This window comes from Chamaea fasciata, unplaced genomic scaffold (assembly GCF_029207755.1).
Source record: "Chamaea fasciata isolate MVZ Bird 193981 ecotype frontalis unplaced genomic scaffold, bChaFas1.0.hap1 SCAF_8, whole genome shotgun sequence".
NCBI lineage: Eukaryota > Metazoa > Chordata > Aves > Passeriformes > Sylviidae > Chamaea > Chamaea fasciata.
The window spans coordinates 10,786,323-10,794,363 of record NW_027094093.1 but is presented as its reverse complement, the minus strand read 5'-3'; positions in this window follow the sequence as shown (position 1 = coordinate 10,794,363).

Below are 8,041 nucleotides of genomic sequence, written 5' to 3'. Positions count from 1 at the left end.
TCAGTTGCCTAAATGCTAAATTATTTATCACACGCCTTCCTACCAAGGAAAAGAGTACAACATTTTCCACTGATTTTTCTTCCTGAAGCACTCTCTGGTCCTTGGATATTAAAAGATGTTTGGAAAAATGTTCCAGATGAACTCTCTCTATTCCTTCGAATACTTTCCAAACAACAACAACAAAAAGAGAAGATCTGAAAATACACAGTACAAACGGACTGAAGAAAGAACAGAGTGTTCTAGCTGAGGATCTGATAGCTGAGAAGCTGAATTTTTTGGGTTCCAGCTAAGGTGCTGCTTTGTGAGTAACTCCAGATAAATCGCTTATCTCTTCATTTGCCCCTGCATACACACATAGCTGGGAATCCTGTCCATCTCCTAGTGTCTTACCAGTGTAGCAAGGCAGTGTTTTGCTCAAGTAAGTGAAGTTTCTTTATTGAACTATAGTCTGTGTGTAAAATAATTATGATAAAAACACTCAGTGCCAGAGTACCAGGCAAGTTTTATTGAATCCCTCTGTTAAGGTAATGAAGTTTGCATTAATCTGTCGAATCACGAAAGAGCATCTTCCCTGATCAAAGAGCTTGGTGGAGCACATAGGAAAAGTGATGAAAGTAGAACACCCATGATTTGCAATGCACCAGTATGGTTCTATAATCTCTAACACCTGTAAATACACTTTTTTTCTGTAGTGCTGCCAGTAAATTTACAGTGAAAGTTAGTTTTAAGCACTGTGCTTCATTCCACCATTATACTCACTATATTAGATGTTATTTACTATTGCATGAGGTTTCAGGGGTGACCTAATTACAGCCTCCTTATACCTGAAGGGAGTCTACAAGAAACATGGAGAAAGACTTTACAAAAGCATGTAGTGACAGGACAAGGGGGAATAGCTTCAAACTGGTAGAGTGTATGTTTAGGTTTGATATTAGGGGAAGGATCTTTCCTGTGAGGGTGGTGAGGCAAATTGCCCAGAGAAGCTGAGGCTGTCCCATCTCTGAAAATGTTCAAGGCCAGGTTGAATGAGGCTCTGAGCACCCTGGTCTAGTGAAAGGTGTCCATGCCCATGGCAGGGGGTTGGAACCAGACCATATTTAATGTCCCTTCCGATCTGGACCATTCTACAAAAAGCAGAACTACAGAAATGTCTTACAGCACTACTACAGCAGAAGAATATTCCAACCTTTATGAAAAATTGAAATTATGAGGTCACACGAAAAGGAAAAACAAATTAAAAAAACTTCAAAACTGTTTGAACCCTTCAATAACATTTTTCCCCCATCATGGAAAATCAACAGGGAAAGGTCAATCCCTTTGCAGCAATAGTGACAGTGGAATCGGCTGCTACATTGAAACGACAATTGCAAAAGAATTAAGCCTTTTGGATTAGAATACTGCAAATTATGTTTGCAGGTTTTTTTTTTTCAGTGAATTGAATAGATGCACTCAAGTACATTTATAATAAACAAGCAAAGAAAAAACCCTACCATCTGTCTATAAAATCAGAATTTAACCATGGAGTCTCACATGGAATTTAAAATTAAGCTTTTAAAATTCAACACAACAGCTTTATGTTTGACTGACTTCATTATTGCCAAATTATGAGTTAGGATTTTTACTGGAAACAACTTTCTTGTGACATTTCTACGGCCCCAAATAATCCGATGGGGGCAAAAAAATAATGACCTAATTCTGTCTAATATTTTATCTGTGTTTTAGCCCATTATCAAATGAATGAAATATACAGTCTTGAATGAAAAAGTTATATCTTTTTCTATGCAGCTGCAACATTTTATGTTCCAGATCTTAACATTCTTTCCAATACTCAGATAAAATTCTGACTGGGTTCATTTGAAAGTTCTTATTCCTCAATCCACTCTTTAACACTTTTAGACTTGAAGTCATGGACTTGTCTGTTGTTCAGGAATTTAGTGCTGCACTTGGGTGTGCTGAAAATGTACTTACAAAGCAGACAGCTGAAAGCAAGTATCCAGGGAGCAGAAAAGAGTTAATATTTAGATTTGAAGTCAAAATAACAGCATTGTGCTCTCAAACAGACATTGTCTCATACCTTTCTCCTGGCTGTCTGTTCCCAGACATGGGATCACCTGTCTGTCATGTGGGATCTTGTGCCACTTGGATTGCACAGTGAACCGACTCCATTTGCTAACTTGGCAAGAAACCACAGACACTTTCACTGTGTGGCCATTCTGTCATTTCAGTGAACAGAACAGTCTTTGCCATGCAGATTGGTGGCTGCTAAAGCAGATCTAAAGTAAGAGATGGGACTGCTTGAGGAGAATTCTTAGGGATTTGGACCTCACCTTTTTGATGGCAGTGAGATGTTGACTTGGCTAAAACTGTAACATTAAACTGCTAGTTTGTAGCTTTTATAGCACTGTTACATTTTAATTCTAAAATCTAAAAGTGCATACACCCCTAAAAATACATTAAATTTTCCTCATTTCATTCAAAGATTTAAAAGTGTGGAGTATTGTGTGTGAGTCAATAAAATTGTTCAGTTCTAGTCCTCTGGTTCAAAGATTTGAGAAAATAGCGAGTTCTGGACACATTCCAGTTGGGGACTGATAAATCTTCGCTTAATTGAGCGTCAACCATATGGTCCAGCTCAAAGGTCTGAGGAAGAATGTGCTGCCGCTGCTTAATTTTTAAGCTTTACATTAGTGTGCTTGTTGTGGGAGAAACAGTATTTCTTTTTCTGCCACTTTTTGTTCATGTGTCAACCTGGCACTTCTCAGAAAAAAACAGTCCAAATACATTAAATAAGTACAAGCTTCAGCAAGCTTTTCCAAACCATGTACAGCTTGAAGTAAATGAAGAGGTTTAAGAAATGCACAGTAATGATGCAAAATGCGCCAAGTTTTAATCATGATGGTTTTAAAATAGTTACATTACCTGGAGGGTGGGGTTTTTTTTGGTTTTTTTTTCTCTTCTCATTATGTCATACCTACTTTTTGGAGAAGTAATGTTACAACTTTGTGTGAAAGCAGTAGCTTGATGTCTAAATAGCATTTGTTATTCATAGGAATATTATGTGGAGATTATATTTTCTGCAGTAAGATATTCTAGAACTCCACTGAAGTTATTCAGACACCTTTGATAATAGTATAGTAAAGTATCCTAATTAGCCAGCAAGGCTAAGCTAAGTAACCTTTATTGCTTATTGCTTTTTTTTTTTCCCCTGCTACATTCAACTTTTTGCTAGGAAATTAATTCCAATCATGCTCATTGAGATGCATTAATTTAGAATTAAATGTGCTATTCAAGTCTAATTAGAACAGACCTTGCAGAATTTAGAGCCTTTTTCCTATTCACTGGTAAAAGGCAGGTGCAAATATCCACTTTACAGAATATTCACCTTGCAGTAATCTGGTCATGTAATAGCCTAACTCACATGATCAAAAGTCTTCAGTCTCTGCTGTTAAGTAATGGCATCTTTGTCTCCTGAACCAGAGCCCTTAGAGTGAGATATATTTTTGCATGTATAGACTGCACTCTGTAGCTGCAGGATTATTCTTCATAGAATACTGAAAGCACTCTCTGGAGTCATGCTTTAAACATCTGTATTTATGATCTGTATCACACACTCAGACTTCATTCAGTCTGGGAGCTGGTGATAGCAGGCAGTGGAGAACAGTTCCTGTAGGCTGCAAGTCCAGGATGCTGTCAGTCCATCCCCAGGATTGGATGGGGCAAACCCCCACTCTGGAAATCTGGACATCTGTCAGTGCAGCACCCAGGTGGGGTCTTATATCCATACTTCAGCCTCTCAACATGTAAACCCAGGTTTCATAATACACAGTTTGGTATTTGCTTCAGGGATTAGAAAGTGGGTCTTTATTATAAAGAAAGTTCATAAAATGGAGTGTAAGTGGAGTGTCAAAAGTTGCCTTGTAAAACAACTGTTGTAGTAAAACACAAAACTAAGGCTAACATCTATCAGCCAAAACTAGCAGCAGGGTGTTGACATGGCAAAATTCTTTGTTCTATGAATTGTACCACAGAATAAGGAAGACAGAAAACATTTCAGTTTTTATATAAAGCAAAGTAGGCAAAGACACAAATGTAGAACATTTGTGCTGCCTACCTCAACTTAGTAATGTTGCTATAAAAACAAACCCACATTCCACAGTGCGAGGAACATTTCTATGTGGTTTCCGTACTCCTGGAATGATTGCCATGCGATTCCTGCTCTGAAATCACATACCAGCCCAAAACCATGCATGGAAGTTAAATGGTTGCCTTCTACAGTGATGTGTGCTTAGCTGAAACCTGACAGGTGTTCCTGATCCAACTGTGCCAGGATAAGAGTACTTTGATATGTTCCAACTGCATTCCAGATATCCTAAGCAGTGTGTCATCTGCTTATCAGAACATCTAAAACTGTAAATGCTTACAGAAATTTGTTTTCTCCATGCTAAAGTTTTTAAAGAACTTCTGCAGCTATACTCTAGACAGGTCTTATTCTACCTATTTTTTCCTGTCCTTTGAGGTTGTAATGTTTTAAGGATTCTGTTCTTGGCTCTGCTTTTCAAAAGCACCTGCAGGACTTCATGTTTAGTCTCCAGTATAAAGATGACCTGAACCAGGAGTTCACATTCAGCAGTATTGAGCAGTGCACACCACTTCTCTTTTCTACAGCTAACAGCCAGACAGAGATTTGAGTACAAAGCTCAGCAGTTGCCTGTACTGTTCATCACTCCAGGGTTCTTATTTGGGCCTTGTTTCCTATACTCTGTTATTTACTCTGTGAACCCAAATACTTGTTTGTTGTTCTTCTTCAGTGTGAAGAATTCAAATATCCTTCCTTCTTCTAATGTTCTTTGCTACTGTCAATTCTTCTCTGTCATCATACTCTTCTGAGCAATAATTTGATTGTTATTTTATGCAATGGTTTTGCTTGTTGATGTTTCACTTAACTTGAGGTGCACATTCAAATTCATCCCTTTTTAGTTAAGGAGTTAAGTTTGTATTTTAATTTAGGTGCATGGTAAATCTAAAGCATTTTCATAGGATCTTAGAATGGTCTGGGTCAAAAAGGACTTTAGAGATCATCCAGTTCCAACCCCCTGCCATGGACAGGGACCCTTTCCACTAGACAAGATTGCTCAGATTTTCTGGCATGTTTTTTGGAGCCCTTAGTTTTAGGTATTGTTCACATTTCAAGGTGGTCAGGTAGCTTACACTTCCTCAAATAAATAGAATAACTTAGATATATATTCTTGTGGAATGAATGCTGCCATTATTGTGAACTGATAGTTTACCACTGCTGTTTTTCCATGTGATACCAAGGAAAAAATTCCAGGTGGAATCTAACATTGAAGTTGTCTAACACCTTGCAGTAAGAGCAAAGTAAAAATATAAAACCACAAGATCTTCCTTTTGCTTTGTGCCTGAGCAGGGAGTGAGATTATATTTGTGGCTGTTAGGATTTTGTGGTTGTCTTTGTAATTGTCCTGAATATGGTATGGTGACACTTCTACACAGAAATTTGGCTGAACACTAGCTTTAAAGTCACCATCATTTGTATATTTTGCACTCACTGAATTAATATCTCCTCTTTCTTGATTTGGCAAATGTGTTTGGGAAGGTAAAGCCCTATTAATTTCCACCATTCTGAACTGAACTCTTAGCCAAAATAATAGTTTCAGCATCTGTACTTTAGATGACTCTGGGGATTCTTAAAAATTATCTTAGAGTCCTTTCATAAATGGAAAAAGATAGAATGTGTAAAAAAGCTATTGTGGATGGAAATCATGTCAAGTGCCTATTTTGAATGGGACTATAAGAAGGTTTAGCTGGATTAGGCGCAGGCAAAAAGCTTCTTTGTTGATTCCTCAGGCTTTCAGAGTGGCTTTATTTTTCTGGCATTAATGTTTATTTGTTCCGTGGCAGGATGAATGTGGCTCAAGTGTTTGACGGTTCTCTCTCAGCTCACCATAAGCTGAGTTTCCATTGCTGATCATGGCTGTTAGTGAAATGTACATTCACGTTACCCTGTCTGATAAAGGGCATTGAAGCTCAAGCGTCTCCTGAAGAGAAGCCTCCATTTACAGTGAGAAGTAAATTATTTCTGCCTGAGCTGCAGGGGCATTTTCAAGCTCTGCTAATTCCACATTCAGTCCTATGTAGGATGCAGAAGGAATTAATGTCACTTGGGTAACCTGCTGCCTAGTTGCCAAAGAAGTTATTGCTTCCTTCAAGTAATGTAAAGAAAATTCATTGGCAGGGTAGCTTGCTCACTTACTATCTGCTGTAGCTGCTTACCAAGTGCATCTACATGGTAAGTGTTGCTGGTGTGGTAAGCATTAAGATTCCTAAAGAGATCATTTGAAGATTTTAGTCAAATTATTGACTGTTTCATTCAAATAACCATTGTCTAGAGGTGTAAACTAAGAGGGGCACCAGATAAATATTCTGATATTCTGAGATTTGAGTCCTACTAATAATAGTGATGTGGCAGTTCTGTGCCACCTGCTCGAGATTTTGCCGCTCTCCTTTCACTGGGTAAAACCTAGAATTGTTCCACTATTGTCAGTACAGATCTTTAAATTTTACGGGGTTCTGATACAGATTTGTGATCCTTTTATCAGCCTCACTAATGTCTTGATGGCTTCACAATCTTTATGTCATTTGTCTCATGATGTTGGACTGTTTCCCCACAGACTCCATTTGCTTCATCGGGAATATTGTAAAAAAAACCCAAAGCAGTAATTTTCTTCAGTTGTGGAAGCTTCCTGATTTTCCAGAAGCCTGACCCATTCATATTACCTCACTAGAGCCTAGTGCAGGCTTTCTCACATAAGTCAAATAGCAAGATCATGGAAGTGTATTTTACAAGTGACATTTCAGTATTATTTTTTGATGCACTGTCTATGGGTCTAATCCTGTATTGCTTGCCTTAGGGTACAGTTCAAAATTAAATCTCTGCAAGTACCAACAGAAACTGACAATTGGTTTTATCATCGTGATTTCAACTCCTATTCAGTGATCTTTATGCACATTTCAGTAACTATTTGGAAGCATTAAGAACTGCACCAGATTTAATTTCTGTACTCAAGAACTATTTCAATAATTTCATAAATTGCTATTCGTAGGAGATTGTTTTACTATTGGCAATCAATATACTTCTCATTAATGGTTTAAATGGTTTTGAAACAAAACTCAGCCATGTGTTTCTTTGCTCTCTGTATTAATATTCCTCTAAGTCCAAGACCAGAAGACCAACTCAAGTAAATGCTCAGAGATACTCATGGGAGTTTTGCCAGACTGGAGACAGCAGATTTGAGCTCTAACCAGATTAGGCCAGATGGCCTGGTGCAGTGGGTTCTTCCCTGTGTTCCACAGGAGTGGAGAGCTCCTGTGGAGCCCCTCAAGCCTCTGGCTGGATGGATGCCTGCCCTGGCACCGATAGTACCAGATGGCAGCAGCTCCTGAGGGCCCAGGGACCAGCTGCAGGTGATGGGAGCAGCAAACGCCAGGAAAGCTTTCCCTCGCTGTGCTCTCCCCTCTCTCTGTTTAGATTGTAGGGGTGTGTGGCCTCCCATGGGCTGGACAACTCCACACTCACTCAGGGACTCTTTTATATTACAAAAAACCTGCTGGGGAGCTGCAGATGGTTTTCACTCTCATTAAGTCTTTTGTGCAGCTCAGAAGAGGTGGGGCAGGTCAGAGAATATGTCCTGCAGATTTTGGCACCTAGGGTGATTCTTTCAATTAATACTTTCACCTGCTGAACAGTAATCTGTCCAGAAATCTTGTGAAAGATTGCATTTCCATCTCACATGAGTGTTCTTCTGGTTGATCCTTTGAGCCTATTCATGTTTGGCTTTTTAATAGCCATGGCAAGGAAGCTCTTATTTTGGACATTCTGCTTGGCCCATTGCCTTGTAAAGGGCTGATTAGCTGAGAAAATATGGAAGCTCCGTGTAATACAGAACAGTGTTCCTTGTCTTTTAACAGTTCTTGATGTGGTATAGGGAAGTTACCCGCTCAAAGGCATGTTCTTCATAGCCTG